The sequence below is a fragment of the Aotus nancymaae genome, unplaced genomic scaffold (genome assembly GCF_030222135.1).
Source record: "Aotus nancymaae isolate 86718 unplaced genomic scaffold, 86718_ANA_hifiasm-v0.15.2.pri h1tg000155l, whole genome shotgun sequence".
Classification (NCBI taxonomy): domain Eukaryota; kingdom Metazoa; phylum Chordata; class Mammalia; order Primates; family Aotidae; genus Aotus; species Aotus nancymaae.
This window is the reverse complement of record NW_026988570.1, coordinates 3022250-3040151: the sequence shown is the minus strand read 5'-3', so window position 1 is coordinate 3040151 and position 17902 is coordinate 3022250. Positions and strand designations below refer to the sequence as shown.

At 44.6% G+C, this 17902-nt stretch overlaps 1 protein-coding gene across 4 annotated transcripts in view; it reads right to left on the bottom strand.

Annotated features, from left to right (window-relative positions):
- The window catches only part of NCK2 (NCK adaptor protein 2), a 148023-nt gene that overhangs the window by 116467 nt on the left and 13654 nt on the right, over positions 1 to 17902 (bottom strand). Inside the window, exon 1 of one of the 4 annotated variants that reach the window (XM_012435646.3) lies at positions 11327 to 13298. The exons of the other annotated variants lie outside the window; for them this stretch is intronic. The gene's annotated coding sequence lies outside the window, so the exon portion shown is untranslated. Of the gene's footprint in view, positions 1 to 11326; positions 13299 to 17902 lie in introns of those variants that run through there. 4 annotated transcript variants of the gene reach the window in all.

Genomic DNA, 17902 nt, shown 5'->3' with positions numbered 1-17902 from the left:
GAGCCCGAAGCCTAAACCAAGCTCAGCCTTGTACTGGGATGGCTGAGCTTAAACCAGCCAGGCCAGATGGAGGAGGAAGGTGGCTTGCTAGCTGGCATCATCTGCTCACCAGCTAACCCTAAAAGAAAATCCACAAGTTCCTTTTTCTGGTCATGCTCAAAATGTCATAGAGATCCCCCTGCCAGGCCAGGGGACAGCCCAAGGCAGTCAGCATGCAGCAGCCCTCCACAGGTGGGTGGGCCAGCAGATGGCATGGTACAGGAAGCAGCTCCCAACCACAGCTGGGTGACTGCACACCCTGGAGAGCGGCCACCCTGCCCCAGTCAAACGGGGCCACCTGTCATATGCATGGTGACAGGGGTTCTGAGCTCCCTCCCCCAAACCTGTATGGCTGCTTCCAGATGTTGAAATGTGAAGCTATATGGAGTACTTACAGAAACAAAAGGTAAAAGGTAAGAAACTGAGTGTGTTATAGAAAAATCCAGGATGTATGGTTTCGATAGGACAGAAGCTGGGGAGTCCCTGCCCAAGACACTGTAGCAATGTACGGGAAGTGGGAGCAAATGGCAGGGTAGAGCACTGGGATTCCCAGGGGAGGTCCCCAGCCAGGCACGGCCTGCTTCACACCCACTGCAATGCTCCAGGCCACATCAAATTGGGAAAAACCAAAATACAATGGGTACCTTTTTTTTTTAACTTATTTCCCAGGTGGAAGTCATTAACTCCCTAAGCCACTGATGTTCAACAATTACCCCTTGCACTGTTTTTTTTGTTGGTGGTGGTGCTTTGTTTTGGTTTTGGTAACCACAAAATCAAAAAGGAACTTTTTGATGACCAGCTATTCCAAGTTTCTCATTTGCAGATGAGAAAATCATGAGCCTGATTAGCACACAAAGACACAAATTCACATTAAAAGAATCCAAGTGACTCAAGGTAGCTCCCAGGCTACCCGGGAGGTGTGATGCTCCCAGTGATGCCTGGCTGGCTGAGGGCAGAAGGGAAAAACAAACAAACAAAAAGGAAGCTAATTTTCAAATAGTTGTAATTAGTTGATTATTCTTCACTTGAAAGGTTGCATGAAACAGACAGCTTTCCTTTGTCTATAGCAGAAGCTATTTAAGGTATAAAATCATAAATAATATTTAAAACCCAAAAGGAGATAAGAAAGAATATATCAAGGTGCTACAATGACAACTGAAAAGAATAAGCAAGTCAGAGGAAAAAGAATTACGTTCAAACAAAATCAATGTGAAGTTGAATTTTAAAAACTACATTGCGATTAAAAATAATGATCCATCTACCTGGAATCTGAATAATCTAATAGGGAGCCCAGAGATAGTGGAAGGGAGTGAAGCTACTGATCTCCAGTGACAGGTACACCCCGCAGGAGTCAGGATACTTACATTTTGAAATTTCCCATTATAAAAAATTAAAAATCCACATAGAAAGAGGCAAATTCTATTGGTTAGGCACCCACATGCCACACACAGCACAAATTGCTTACAACATGACTGGCATGTAAAAACCACCCTTCAACAAATATACTGTATTACTGTTTTTTCAAAACTAAAGTTAAGCTAACATCAGATGACAAGGGACTCAGACACCATGGTGTGACTTAATTTCTACATGAATCCATCTGGTAATTATTATTATATCATTGCAGAGACAGGGTCTTACTAAATAGCCCAGGCTGGTCTCAAACTCCTGGCCTCAAATGATCCTCTTGAGCTGACAGGCATAAGCCACCACACCTGGACTGGTAATGGTTTTAGAAAGTATTTTTTCATTGTACATCTATATAACTCATTAAGCTACATTTCTTTAAATATAGAACTAAAAAAGTGGCTTTTAGATGATATAAAGTACTCAGTGTCCAATGAATGTGTCATAAAAGTTGTAAAATAAATGTGAGTTAATTAAAATTGAGTGCACTTGTGGAACACAGATTTTTGTCATGCCCAGGCCCCAGACAACTTGACACCTCCTCTCCCCACTGCAGCAGGACAGGCCCCGATAGCCAGGTCTGGAGTTAACTGTGTGCCTTCCCCAGCCACATGACCAGTCCTGCAGTGGGCACGGGCCCAAATTGAGATGATCAAATCTGGCTCTGGGACACAGGTACATCTCTCCAGGGATTCAGCACACCAAGGCATAAGGGGTCCATTCATAGGGAGGGCCACCAGATTCTAACCAATACGTCAATTTTATTTTTGCTAACACAGAAAATACTGAATATCTGCCAGACCAATCAGACCATCATCACAAAGCCAAGCTAATGCTTGCTGCAAGGACTCAACTACTGTGAGGACTTAGGTACCTAAAACATCCATTACTAAGATAGCTGGAGGCTGGGCACAATGGCTCACATCTGTAATCCCAGCACTTTGGGAGGCCAAGGTGGGTGGATCACTTGAGGTCAGGAGTTCAAGACCAGCCTAGCCACCATGGTGAAATCCTGTCTCCATTAAAAATACAAAAATTAGCTGGGCGTGGTGGCACGTGCCTGTAATCTCAGCTACTTGGGAGGCTGATACAGAAGAATCACTTGAACCCAGAAGGTGGAGGTTGCAGTGAGCCGAGAGCACACCACTGCACTCCAGCCTGTACAAAGAACAAGACTCCATCCCCGCCTCCCCCCAAAAAAGCTTGAAAAACCCACATCTTCCATATGAGTACTTCTAGATGCACACTTCATTTTGGTACCTCTGACATCATTCTTATAAATGGAGGCTTTTGTCTTGTTTAAAGCAAATGAAATCAGTTAAAGAGAAGACTGCTGGACTACCCAAAAGACTGCATAAGAGCAAAAGACAATAGTCTACACCACCGCAGTCTGCCAGACACAGGCTCCTGGGAGCAGGAACTCAGGTGCACTTTTCCACCGCAGGATCGCCAGGGCTGAAATAGCGCCTGGCTCAGATGAGGCACTCAAATAGTTGTAGAGTGGGTGACTGCTGCTTCAACTATTCCAAAGAAAAAATATCCATAGACCAGGATGCTCTAGCATTTAAGTCATGAACCATTATGTGTCAAAGGGCCACTCTGGTATTAGGTGCTGACAGAGGACAGGGAAGGGTGACGGAAGACACTAAGTATGAAGCACAGATGACAGACACCATGGGGTCTTTCTACTGATACTGAAGTTACCTGCTCTGCAGGTTCCGGGTACAGTGGCGATGGCCCTGAGCTGAGCATGTGGGAAACAAGGAGGCATTCCAGGGCTGAAAACCAGCATGAGCAAAGGTGCATGGACTGATGGAGGCTGGCACATGGACCAGATGGCAAGAAGACAGGTCTGCCTCAAGCAGGTGGCTGGAAAGGAGAGGGACAAGGGGACTAAGCCAGTGTTAGAGGATTCGAAAAACAACTGCAATTGCCGATATTGGTTTGTTAAAGAAAAATGTCCTTGGCACTCACTCATTGGCAAAAATATGAGTGATGGCCAGACCGTGGGTGGCTCATGCCTGTAATTCCAGCACTTTGGAAGACTGAGGCAGGTGGATCAGGAGTTTCGGACCAGCCTGGACAACACAGTGAGGGCCCGTCTCTACAGAAAAGAAAAAGAATTAGCTGAGTGGAGTGGCATACACCTATAGTCCGAGCTACTGAGGAGGCAGAGGCAAGAGGATTGATTGAATCCAGGAATTCAAGGTTTTAGTGAGCCATGATCACACCACTGCACTCCAGCCTGGGTGACAAAGCAAGACCATCTCCCATCCCACCAAAAAAAGTAGACACATGGGATGATGTGGGAGGTGGCCAGGAACACACTGTGAAGGAAGGACCAGGAGACCTAGATGCAGAGAAATGACAGGGAAGACTCAGCCTCCCAGATGAAAGGAAGCTAAAATCTTATGAAAATAGGAGGGGAGAAGAAGCCAATTCCAGAAAGAAGAGTTTCGGGAAAAAACTCTAGTAGGAGGTCACTAATACCTCTGGACTTCCCTGAAGTCAGAGCAGGATGTTGTTGTCATTGACTTCTTCCCATGTCCTCTGCAATAATGACCGTATGCTGAGCCAACAGTGACAGGCAAGTCCTGGCTCAGTGTTTAACCCAGCATCAGTAACATGCGGCTGACCCCAGTGCTGGAGAGGGAGGAGGACCAGAGATCCGGCCACTTCTGGGGAAGTGCATCTGTAAGGCTAGATCAGCTATCTAAAATGCAGAATACTGCAAGGGCTAAAGTGAAACCCAGGGCTATACCCACATTCCCTGGGAACAAAGAAAGGATCATTTTCCTTTTTCTAGGTTCTTATCCCGACCAAATACAGGCAAATGGGAAGGATGCTGAGTGTTGTTTACTCCACGGGCAGAAGGTTCTCCTTTGGGAATAAATAAGCAAGCTGAGTGTTAGAGCTGAGCCTTATGAAAGTTAAAAATCAACACTCTAAATAAATCCGCAATTCTCAAACTCAGGGCCAAAGAGATCAAGAGTTCCCAGGAGGCCCCAAGAGGCTGTTGGGAAGACACCAGTGGAAACTGCTAACGCCACATTCTCAGCCTCTGCAAACGCTACCTACCCCCTCTGCCATCCTTCAGACACTGCCCTCGGCTGAGCCAGGACCGGCAGTTTTACAGGCAGGGTGCAACTCACAAGCTGAGTTCTCAAAGACCTCTGAGCTGAAGAGTTCCTGGACACTTCCACGACAATACCCGATTTGGAAGGGTGACCTGGAGGGAGTGGAAAATTAGGCCCTGGAATGGCCCTGGGATAGAGGAAGTCAGTCTGAGGAAGCTACTGGGAACAGCTGTGGAGAAAAATATAGATCTGAGTGACGGCCAGGCCTCACAAAGGAACGGCAGCTTTTAACCGAGGGTTTTTACTTCGGACAGAAAAAACAATGGTTAGAAAAAGCTGCCAGTAGCAGTCAACCCAGGTACATGCTTTTTCTAGAAAGGTTTATGAACTCAAAGCAAATCTCAATAGTCGCTATTTGAGAAACATCAGCTTTAAAAAAACTGACTTCTAGTCATAAGAAAAGAACATTACTTTCTACCTAAATGATGTCATTAGAAACAATGGGAAACTTCTTAAAATATTTGTCTAAATTAGGTATCTTTTTTTTTTTGAGAGGGAGTTTCACTTTTGTTGCCCAGGCTGCAGTGCAACAGCCTGATCTCAGCTCACTGCAACCTCCACCTCCCAGGTTCAAGAGATTCTCCTGCTTCAGCCTCTCAACTAGCTGGGATTACAGGTGCCTGCCACCACACCCAGCTGATTTTTATATTTTTAGTAGAGACAGGGTTTCAACATGTTGGCCAGGCTGGTCTCAAATGATCTCATGTGATCCACCTGCCTTGGCCTCCCAAAGTGTTGGGATTACAGGCGTGAGCCACCATGCCCAGCCCTCGTGTTTTGTTTTGTTTTGTTTTACTAGAAAGTCAGATGAAAAATGTGAAAGGGGATAGAAATAGTGATATTAACATCAGGATTGTCCAAAACAGAAGACTGAAATGATAACTGCCAAATTGTTTAATGCAATATAGTTTAATGAAAAATAATTCAGATTCCTAAATATCAATATCCACATCCTAGGCAATATAGCCTTCTGTGAGTCACATGAGAATCAAATTCGAGTCACTGACCTGATCATTTGACGGATCCATGGTCTGTTTCTAGAGCATATCTACATCCTCTAAAAATGGCAGCTATTCTATAGCCTTCTACTTCTAAGAAAATGATTTTAAATATGATCGGTTATATAAACACATACTCACATACGCACACACACAACCATAAGTTTCAGGCCTCCTTAGTTGTAAGAAAAGCACTGTACTTTTTATCAGGACACATGAATCTACCTCTCAGAAAGATCAAAGCCAGATGCAAACACCATCCTTTAAAAAGATTTCAGCATTAGATAGAGCCACTAAATCTACCTCTAACTGGAGTCATACTGCAACGGAAATCTCAATCATGCTCTTAAAGTTCAAAGAATTCTATAGGAAACTATGTTCAGAATATTAAAATTTTTTAGAAGTCTGATTCTTAGAAATTCCTTTAGCAACCATGTCCCACTTCCACACTGCAAGTTCTCTTTCACCATTCTTTTTTATTGTTGCAATATACCACTTTTTTTTTTTATTTATTAGTGCTTTATGTTATGAAATTAAGTGCAAACATACTTAACTAATGCTATGTGCCAGGTACCACTATCCATAGTTTGACTCACTTTAATCTGCACAATAACTCATTTTCCAGCGAAGGAAATGGAGGCACCAAGGGGGAAGGAGCCAGCCTAAGTCGGACCTCACAGCGGGGCCGAGGCATTCTGGCTCCAAAATCCTGAATCAAAAATCAGAAGGTCAAAAAACTGAAAACATCAAGAAACATCACATATGGAAGGAGGAGAGGCCAAAGACTACTCTGAGGGATTAAAATCTGAGTTCTTCTCCAGTTTACCTTCTCACTAATTGTACCGAATATGCCTGACACATGCATTCCCTGCGAGAGGCTCCCGTGGCCGCCTGGCTGTGCTGGACAGCGCAACTCCTCAGGGCGGGAGCTGCATGGACCCTCGGCCTTCTTGGTCAATCACTCTAATTTACCCCATGGTTCCCTCTGGAGAGCAACGGGCAGTGCAGTGGGTCACGGACACATCCCATTTCTTAGAAAACCTGCAGCCATGCATGCCTAACTTCTACTGCGGAGTTCTTCTTCTGTAAGTTATTATAAGTAGAGTCACAATTTTTGTGCTACATTTAAATATTCTGTATCTCTAAGCTTCCTTAGAAATGTTACTATATTTTTCCTACATTTGCTTCCTGAGAAGCAAGAACGGGGGAGTTACCAGCACAGTGAGAGTCATGATTAGTCAGACCCAGGGTAGAGAAGAATGTAAAATAGGCACGCATCAGCTGTTTTACTGACAAGAGGGCTTTAAATAGGGCGCAGCCAGCTGGGGATGGGGAGGGGTGGGGCGGGGTGTGGCAGCAGGCTCACAGGGCTGCCCTGGTGGGGATAATAAAAAAGATCTCTGGTCTTGGTCCCTGGTTTCTGGCATGGAGCTCCTAAAGCCCTTGGAATTTACAGAGTAACAAGAGTGCCCTTAATGATTCATAAGAGCCCCAGTGCACCACACCTGAGCTTATGCCCCTAGACAGCCTGGATGGAAGCTGGTCATTGCCAGAAAGACAAAATGTGATTAGAGGGCAGGAACTTTCAGCACCCCCCATACCCCAACTTCTGGGAGGGGTGGGGGCTCAGAGACTGGGTTGCAAAAACTCCTGAATGATGTGATGTGGGGAGCTTCTGCATGATGAGCTCCTTGGGATGGAACCTGGGAGGTGTCTCCCCGAGGGGGCATGGAGGCTCCCATCCCTTGTCCCATGCTTCGCTTCCTTTGGGCTGTTCCTGACTGAGTTGCATCCTTTAAACCAGGGGTGTCCAATCTTTTCTCTTCCCTGGGCCACACTGTAAGAAGAATTATCTTGGGCCATACATAAAATACACTAACATTAACTGCAGCTGATGAGAAAAAGAAAACTACAAAAAAAAAAAAAATCTCATCATGTTTTAAGAAAGTATACAAATTTGTGTTGGGCCACATTCAAAACTGTCCTGGACCGCCAGTTGGACAATCTTGCATTACAGGAACAACTAACAATAAGCAAAGTGACTTCCTGAGTTCTGTGAGTTGTCCTGGCAAATTATGGAACCTGAAGTGAGGCCATGGGAAGCCCAACTTACAGCCAGTTGACCAGAAGTACAGGTGGCTTAGGACGTGCAACTGGTGTCGGAAATGGACACAGTCTTGTGGGACTGAGCCCTTAAAGCTTGTGAGGCTGGCACGAACCCTGAGAAGCTAGTGTCAGAACTGAACCAAATTAGGGGACACCTAGGTGGCATCAGAGAATCAGAGGCCTGTTTGACGAGACAGCCACCGGCCACACGTGGCCACTGAGCACTCAAGGTGTGGCAAGTCCAGCTAGGCCATGTTGTAAGGGCAAACACACACTGGACTCTAAAGACAGGCAGAAAAAGCAAATGAGTGTAATTTATGAAACTGACTACATCTTGAGATATTTTGGTTATATTGGGTTAAAGAAGATATTAAAATTCATCTATTTTTTTGTAATCTTTTTACTGTGGTTACTGGGGGAGGTGAAGTTACACACCTAGCACACACTGGCAGTTTACGTTCTATTTCTGCTGGATGGTGCTGCTTGCGATGTCTTCATTTCTGAAAACACAGGCACTGATGCCCACCTTTTGTCTCAAATTTTTCACATGTAGAAAGACAGCAACAACTCATGGATGAGAGCCGGGGACATGAGTAATAGAGGGAAGGAATTCGTATTTATTAAGTGCTTATTAAGTGCTGGGAACCACCCAGTATCTTGCACAATTGCATGCTAGCAATCCTGAGCAATGAGCCTCCTCCTTCCCCTTTCCCAGGTGAAGGCACGGAGACCTAGAGCCAGTAAAGGGACAAAGCAGGGACTCCAGTGTGGCACTCCTGACTTCTGTTCCTTGCTGCACACTAGGGGCTGCGGTCTTCTGGAAAAGGCCAGGCATTTCAGGCGTTGTGGGCCACATGGTCACAATTCCTCAATTCTGCTGTTGCAACACGGGGCAGCCGCTATGGAAATGAATGAGGTCAACTGGGTTCTAACAAAACTGTATTCACGCACAAACAGATGAATTGGATGTGGCCGATGGCCAGTTTGCCAACCTCTACTGTAACCACAAAGAGTAACAGATATTCCCAAATAAATGATAGTATCACCAGTGTATCAAAATGTAACCACCTTTCACAAAATACTAATTAGGTTATTGAATGGGGAGGGTCCAGTTTTGCAGGTGAACTTCCTATTAGGCTTTTTAAGCTCATATCAGACATCATAAGTAGGCCATGTAGGGCTTGTCATGAGAAGTATTACATTAACAGCAAATTGCATTTGGTTCAACGACACACGTAACATGAATAACATTACAAGTATATACCTGGAGATATGGAATTGTATCTATGAGATAAATACTGAAGGGAGTCCAGGCTTCCAGGTCAGAGCCTCCCTGGCTCCAGAGAAGTAAGCAGGCACCAGGATCCTGGCACTGTTGTGTGTGGGCCTCACCTGGCTGACCATACCAGCCGGCGTGACACACCTGGGCATGTGTCCTCAGGTGAGAGGAGTTCCTCCCAAGCGTGTCATGGTTCTCTTCACATCTTTTCTCCACTCCTGAGTTTCACCAGCATTGCACAGGCAGCAGGAAAATGGAGCCAGAAGCCTCCAGCCAGTTACTAAACTAATTTGATGGCTTAAATATTAACTCGTAAGTCAAACTAACACTATTCACCAGAGATGGAAATAGTTTGGAGGGAACAAAAGTCCTGCATGCCCACAAGATGGAGGGGAGGCCAAGTAAAAGGTCTGGGGGCAGAGCCATGGCTGGCTGTTGACCCTGCCCCCACCGACCCCCTCCCAGCCAGGATTCTCCCTCACAGACCACTCTGAAAGGTGACAACTGAACAAATACAAAGCAGTGGAGAAAAAGAAAACCTAGGCCAGACACAGAGCCTCCAGTCTGTAATCCCTGCATTTTGGGAGGCTGAGGGAGGAGGATCCCTTAAGGCCAGAGGTTTGAGACCAGCCTAGGCAACACAATGAGACTCCATCTCTACAAAATATAAAATAAAAATTTTACTGGGTGTGGTGGCGTATGCCTGTAGTCTCAGCTACTTGGGTGACTGAGGTGGAAGGATCGCTTGAGCTCAGGTCCTCGAGGCCACAGTGAGCCATGATGGCGCCACTGCACTCCAGCCTGGGCAACAGAGCGTGACCCCATCCCTAAATTGAAGAAGAAAAATAAAACCTAAAAGAGGTAAGAGAAGGAGTAATAAATACATCAGGTTCGCCCCATTTTCTAGGCCCTCCCAGAGCCATGCAGAACAGAGACTTTCCCAGGTAGGGAGGCCCCACATTCCCAGGCTCTCCTGCTACCAGAATGTGCTTTTCAGGCCCACCTTCCCCACTCAGCCCTACCTGCACCTCCTCTTCATCCTTCTGTCTCCTTTAACCCTCTTGAAGGGAACAGTATAAAGTGATTTCTACTATCCAGGGTAGCAATTTCTGGGAGTCCTGCTTGGGAGGAAGCAAAGTCTGACCAAGAGTACCAGGAACTGGTCACACCTGGGCACTGTAAGCGTCACCTCCTGCCATGTAACAGGTCACTGCAAATTCAGCAGCTTACACCCATTTATTGTCTCTGTGGGTCTGGAGTTTGGGTGTGGCTTACCTGGACTCTTAACTTTTTACACAACAAAAGACAGCTAATACACATACCTCCATAGGCTTACACACACACACGTGCGCATGCGTGCACACACACAGAGACACACACACACACACACCGTATTCTAAACAGTACCTGTGGGAGGCTATCTGCCTGTTATGAGTGTGAAAATCTAACAATACTTTCAACTGTTTCTGAAAATGTCTTTAAGGAACAGATTAGCAATTAAAAAAAATAAATCCCACTACCGCTGTCTCACTTAGCCAGTGACCAAAAATGTGATAATCCAGCCCCATCACCGATATCAAGCCCCAAACAAGTCCCCACAGCACAGTCTACTAACAAAAACTAAGGTCGTCTTTAAAGGGAAAAGTCATGCCATGGCTGAGAATGTTCCATCTGCTGTCAGGGAGTCCCTTCAAAGAATGGACCACCAGCTTGAAAAGAAACACCAAGAGCTGGCGGGGGGTCAGCCTCGGGATGACCATGATGGAGTGCTAAATCAGTGAGCACTACTGGCAGAGTCCCTGAAATTCAAGGACTGTTTTAGAGTCAGCCTGTTTTAAAGGACACAGTAGTCATAGTATGTACAAATTCTCGTCAATTTTATTCAAAACAGCAGTGACACTGTTTTATAATCACTCTGAGACATTGTCCTCTAGAAAAGATCAATTCAAAATGCCTTTATAGTGGGACCATTTACATTGACTTTTAAAAGCATTATAGTTTGGGTGAAATTGATACTTTCACGCTACTGAAAATTGGCATAACCCTTTGGAAGAGTGTTAAGGTAAGATGCATCAGGAGCCATAAAGATGTCCATACCATGTAACTCTGCGATCCCTCTCCAATTTACACTAAGAAATGGTTCCACTGGAGAAGAGAAATACACCCAGAATGTACACAGGCACCTCTACTGGAACAAAAATTTAGATGTCCAACTCAGCACACTGCTTATGCAAGCGGTGGCACTTTCAACTCCACAGGATATCATACAACATGAAAAAAATTATTTGAAAAACTAGTAAAGTGGAAAAAATATTCAGAGTGAGAAGAATAGAAATAATACAAAAGTTATAAATACTTACAAGGATGAACTGCAAATATGAAACGTTTCTCTTTCAGGATGGTGAGATTACAGGAAGCATCTCTCTTTTCAGAAACTATGCTTCAGAGTCAGTATCTTTATCTTTAAAAGAAAATTCACACCAAGAAAAAGCAATGCCAGAAAAATACATCTCAGGAATCTAGGTCTCAATAAAGTAGCTGTGTGTTCAGCTTGCACTTTGAGATCTCTTTACCTGGCACTGCTGAAACCCCACCTGGGAAGACCAGAGCAAGTGACCAGTGTCATTCTGCCTCCTGCTGACCTCTGCCTCAGTCAGATGAGGCAAGCCATCGGGTTTTGAGGCAGCTTTGTGGCTGTGCCTTGAAGCAGAGCAGGCTGCAGGCTCCTGCAGGGATGCAGTCCTTGGAGGGTGGCTGGAGATAAACACGTGGAGCTCAGACAGCCCTGCAGAAGGAAGCATTTCCACTCTAGCTCTGGTGCTAAAATAATTAAGAATGTGGGATGCCTGCCCACAGGCTCTCATTAACCTACAGGGTGCGGACGCAAAACCAGCCGAAGGGTCAAGGCTGTGGCCCACACAGAGGATCACTGCACAGGCGTGCAAATAGAACACACCCACGTGGGAGCTCTGCAAAGCGAAGCTGCCAGGACTAGCATGCAGATAAACTGCTTCACTTCTCTAACTCAGCTACCTCATCTGTTAAACGGGGCTGAGGGCAGCCTCATGGGGCTGTAGAGAGGGCTAAATTAGGTAAGACATATGAAATGCACAGCCATGTTAGGTGCTCAATAAATATTAGCTATTACTATTGCTACATGAATACTTTAAGAATGTACCTTCATGCAGTCCATCATTGCAAGGAAATTTCTAGCAGCTGGTATTTATAGTTCCACATGCAAGAAGGCACAATGTAAGTAATGTGTAGGCCAATTCTTCTTCCAAATTATTTTTTATTTTATAGCATATTTTTTTAAACACAGGGTCCAAAACTCCAGGGACCATTTTGCCACAAAACTCCTGAGAATCGGAAAGTCAAACTTTTTCATACAAGAGATTTTAAGTCATTGACATTGTCCTGATACTGAAGTTATTATAAACACCTAAGTGCCCAACGTACAACCCAATCCCAACCCAACTGCTATAATAGTAAATAATCACACATTCCAGAACCCAAATTTACATTAGGGTTTTTTTTTTTCGACTAAGAAATTGAATTTAATTTTTCCCACTATGACAACTTAAATAATTATATAAAAGTCATAAAAACAATAACTAGGCTTTTATCCAATTTAAATAAAATTCTTTCTATATTCTTTTCTGAGAACAGGTTTTCATTTTACCCGCTTGGGGCGTGTTTTGCCATTACTGGATGACTAGAAAGAGTTCTGTTAAGCAGCAAAATTGAGTTACTTTTCTGCCATGCCTGTGTAGACTGTCTCTGGCCAGCAGCCTTGGTCCCAGCAGCTCTGCCATCAGAGGACATGGTAACACCTGGTCCCCAGCCAGGTCCTGCTCTCCCTTTGGCAGAATGGTGAGGCCTAGGAATTCCTCCGGAGGGTGATTTTAGGTAATTTTCATTTTATGCAATTATATGGAACACAGTTATTAATAAATTACTTAAAAACAAACTTGAGACATAGAAATCTACGTATTTCCTTATTGACACGCCAAATGAGAGGGTAGCAGCAGTGCTAATAACAACCATAATTTAAAAACAATGATAAAAGCAATGGCTCTTTCAACACACCTGCAGAACTATTACATAACAGGAAAATAATGATCATTTCTCTGATGACAAAATGCTATGGGCTATGCTACCTACATTCATGAGGGAAGGAAATACTGAATTTCAGTGAAAAGCTGGTGGAAATAAGGATTTTTTTTCCCACCCCAAAGTTCACGGATATCCTGAAGTCCATGCGCTGATCACCACAGGCCCATGTTCAGGATACCTTCTTCAGGAAATCACTCAGACGTCATACTACATCAAGACCCTGGGCCATGAGCTTTAGAAAATCCCTAGATTCCAGAGTCCAGACTACAGAAGACAGAGACTGAACCCCTTTCAAAGCAGAGGGCTCTTTTGTTGCTGTGAATCCCAGGAATGCCTGCTGATGTGAGGAGGCGCTCTAACAGCAAGAAGCCTCCGGGCCTGGACCTAGTCCCCCTGGTTTGATGCTCTGCCCATCAGTTGCCTATTTCCTCCGCAAGGCCTCTTTCAACTTGAGAGTTGAAGGAAATCTTTGGAGATCACCTGGTTTAAGCCCACTCTTAATTCACAGAAACTGTGCTTCCAACAAGCTTCTTCTAAGGAAAATCCAAGAGCAGTCCACTCCAGAAACTCTGTCCTTGATTTTCTAGCAAAGCGAAACTCCTTGTTTTCAGGTCAAATGATTCATCTACACAAAGCCACCAAAACCCACACTTGCAACTTTAAATTAGTCAAAGCAAAAACTTAGAAAAAGGACAAGATATTTTTAAAATGTATCAGAAATCTGCAGGTCAAAAGAGAAAACAAACTATAACACAGAGGCATAGAAAAGAAAATAATTTTCAAAAGGGGCAGAGCACATGTCTTTTTTTTTTTTTTTTTTTGGTCATACTCTGTTCCTGGCTGGTGTGCAGTGGCCTGATCACAGCTCACTGCAGCCTCGACCACCCAGGCTCCAGTGATCCTCCTGCCTCAGCCTCCCAAGTAGCTGGGACTACTGGCATTGTTTTGTAATTTTTGTAGAGACGGGTTTTGCCATGTTGCCCAGGCTGGTCTTGAACTCCTGGGCTCAAGCAGTCCTCCCCACCCAGCCTCCCAAACTGCTGGGATTACAGGCATGAGGCACCGTGCCTGACCCAATCATTTTTTTAAAAAACAGAATGCATTACTATAAATGATATCCATGTGCATGAATACAACAGTCTCTCATCTGTGTATAATAGTTTGGGAAGGGTGGGGCAGGAAGTAGTCTCCCCCACCTGGCCTTCCACCCAAACCTGGAATGATATCACTAGAAGGGAGAAGGTAGTGACCAGAAAGAGAAACAGGCTAATGGCCTTAACTGACTTTTCCTGTACCCAAGAGAAAGGTCAGCCACTCCTCTCTCCCAAAAAAAGATCATCTGGAACCTTCAGTCAGTCAGCCAGGAGTTAAAAGGACCCCTTCAAGCCCCTCCCCATCGCCACACTGCCCACACCTCCACTCCCACACAAGCCTGGGCAGGGCAGGAGCCTGCTGCCCAGAGGAGGCCTCACAGGCTGGGTAGGCAGGGTCACCAGAATGGCACCAGGGCAGATTCTGGTCCCCATCTATGAAAGGAGTGCACCTTACTGAGACACTGGGTCTCTAGTCACTGGGCTAGGACCACTTCATGAGCCCAGTCACAGCCCAGGCTTCTTCAGATGGTACCAGGGTTATGGCCACCCAGACCCTAAACCCAAAGAAACCTCTTCAGGCCACTGCCCTCCTACTTCAACCAGGGAATGTGCCCAAGAGCTAGGGCTGTCCCAGAGCACAAGGCATCGGACACACGTGGAAACTAGAAGATTTTCTGGTGATTTTTAATTTGCCCGAACCTGGACACAGTCCAGGTGGGGTCTCAGTCTCTCTGCCTCTCTCACAAGTAACAAAACCGTTTTCAGACAAGTCTGGCCTCTACGGACCTCCCTACTCTGGCCCTGACAGTAGGTTTCTCAGCTGTAATTGGTTTCTCCCTTTACTGGAACTCTGGGTCCACCAAACTAAGGATGAAGTTATCCAGGAAAGCAAAGACCCTGGGTTGATACAAAGGGAGCCTCAGATGGAGAGATCCAAGAGGTGGTCAAAACCATGGAAGGAGTGGTCGGGTCACACAGGGGCCCTCTGCAGGGGAGCCTTAGAGCTAGATGACACCAGCAGGGATGAGGTGTGAGCAGTGAGGAAGGAGGTGAGGGCTTGACCCCTGGCCAGCACACCTAGGGTTCAAGTGCTAATCCACAGCAGAGGTTCTCAACTTTGAATATGCATCAGAATCACTTGGGAAACTCGTTCAACAGGAAGAATTCCAGACCAACCCACCCCACGAGACTGAGTCAGGAGATCCAAGGCAGCTCTCTGGAATTTGCATTTCTCCTCAGCCCAGGACCACATTCTAGAAACCCTGTGCTGGGGCACCATCCTATCCTATCACCTCCTCTGCAACAGTGCCAAGGGGCTGTCTGTGCAACAGTGCCTTCTATCCCCGCTAAAAATCTTGGTCCCTTGCGGGGGAATAGATAAATCTCCCAGATAGAATTCTAAATAACTAATGTAAATACAACCCCTCCAAGAGGTAGAGCTGAACTCCCTCTTCCTTAAGTGACTTCCTTCCAAAGACTGAAGTATGGAAAGATGGGGAAGAGTCACTTTGACAATGGAGACCCGTGACAAACACTACCCGGGCCAGGTGATCAAGGTCAACATCAACCATCATAAGCCATGCTGATTGCATGGACCCTTGATACAAAATAGCACATTACCTGGGTGGCATTCCTCCTCAAATGGGTAACTCGAGACTAATCACAAGAAAAACATCTGACAACTCTCAACTGAGGGACAGTCTACAAAAAACCTGAAAAGCAGTTTTGCTCCTCAAAGTTGTCAAGTCATCAAAAACAAGGCAAGTCTAAGAAACTGTCCCAGAGCAGAGGTGCTATGGAGACTAAATGAAATGTACCCTGCATAAGATCCTGGGACAGAAAAAGGGATGTCAGGGCAAATAAACCATGAACTTTACTTAACAATAATGTACCAATACTGTTTCGTTACCTGTAACCAATGTACTAGAGTAATGTAAGATGCTAATCACAGGGGAAAGTAGACGCTGGTTCTATCAGAAGTCTCTGTGTTATCTCTGAAACTTTTCTGTAAATTTAAAACCTATTCTAAAATTAAGGGCTTACTTAAAAACGTGTACCATATGTTTTTATGTGTAATATCATACAAAAGCCTGTATGCACAGGGCAACATGACTTTCAACAGTAACAAATGATGCTTTGGAAAAGTTAATTTCTCTGTTCTCAACAAAAGGAGATAAATACCCCTATTGATCAGCTTAATACACTAACGTGAGGGTATTACAAGGTTGAAATGCAGTACAATTTTCTGCTTTTTCCAGAGAACATATTATGTGGACTTGAATATGTAAAATGATATACTGCATGAGTTTATGAACAAATGAAAAATCTTGCTTCCTTGAATGAGACCAAATAAAGACTTAACACATGAAATTATCTCCTTCTGAAGGCCCAAGAACCAGGAATCTAGGTATTCCATCAATCTTTAAAATTGTATCACAAACTCAGATCTCAAATTAAATTCTCATTATTCTCAAATTAAGTTCATTCAAAACACCAAGCATTAATTATACTCTACCGCTAATTAATTATAGTAAATCGCCGAACCATTTTACATTAATCCACGTCACCAAAAGCTAAGGGAAATGTCTGCTGGAGTTCAGTGTCAAATAGAGGACAAATCACTAATTATGATTTTACTAGTTCTGAATGCTAGCATTAATTTAGTTTCAGACATTAAACAGAGCTTAAATGTAAACCCTGAAATCAGTTCCAACCTTTGGAAAATAGTTTTGTAACAACTTACTGTCATAACAGCACAGTAATCTGGGTACTGGGTAGAAGTACCAGTCTTGACTACTGAGTAGAAGTCAAGAATTTGAAACACTGCATTTAAAAAATACAAAAATGGGCCGGGTGCGGTGGCTCACGCCTGTAATCCCAGCCTTTTGGAAGGCTGAGGCAGGCGGATCACAAGATCAGGCGTTTGAGACCAGCCTGGCCAACATGGTGAAACCTAGTCTCCACTAAATACATGAAAATTAGCCGGGGGTGGTGGTGCACACCTGTAGTCCCAGCTACTTGGGAAGCTGAGGCAGAAGAATTGCTTGAACCCAGGAGGCAAGGTTGCAGTGAGCCAAGATCGTGCCACTGCACTCCAACCTGGACAACAGAGCGAGCCTCTGTCTCAATAAAAAATACAAAAATGAACATCTACGATGGAGTAAGAAATAAACTAAATTTCCAAACACAGTTCAAATGAAACCATCAATAGGATAAAAAACAAACCTGTAAAAGGTGTTCACAGGATTGATTTGCAATATTCATTACTAATCCAAGAGAAATAATGTGATTAAATTACTTATAAAATATAAGGAAGTATTAGTGTGCTGACACCTGCATTCCATTCAAAGCATCAAGTAGTTTTACTCATTTTTAAGAGATAAAGCTCTTAAGCAATAAACAACATATAAGTAGAGTTCACATTATCTGAAAATTGACCCATAAATCATGTGTTCATCCTAAGCAAACTCACTGAGCTTCATTCAGGCCCTAGAATAGTAACAGCCATCCCAGCATGAGAGAACAGGGGTGCTTTGTCCCAGCTGTGAGAGAGACCAGGCTTACAACTGGTATGAGGAATGTCTCAGCTCAGGTGACAATTCCAGTATCGGGGGTTGCCTGAGCACTGAAGAGCTTCTGAGGATCTTGAAAAATCTATCCTCCAGAAAGCTTCAAGTGAATTCTGCCTGGCCTTGGGGGTAGGTTAGAGATTTAGAGGGGGACTTC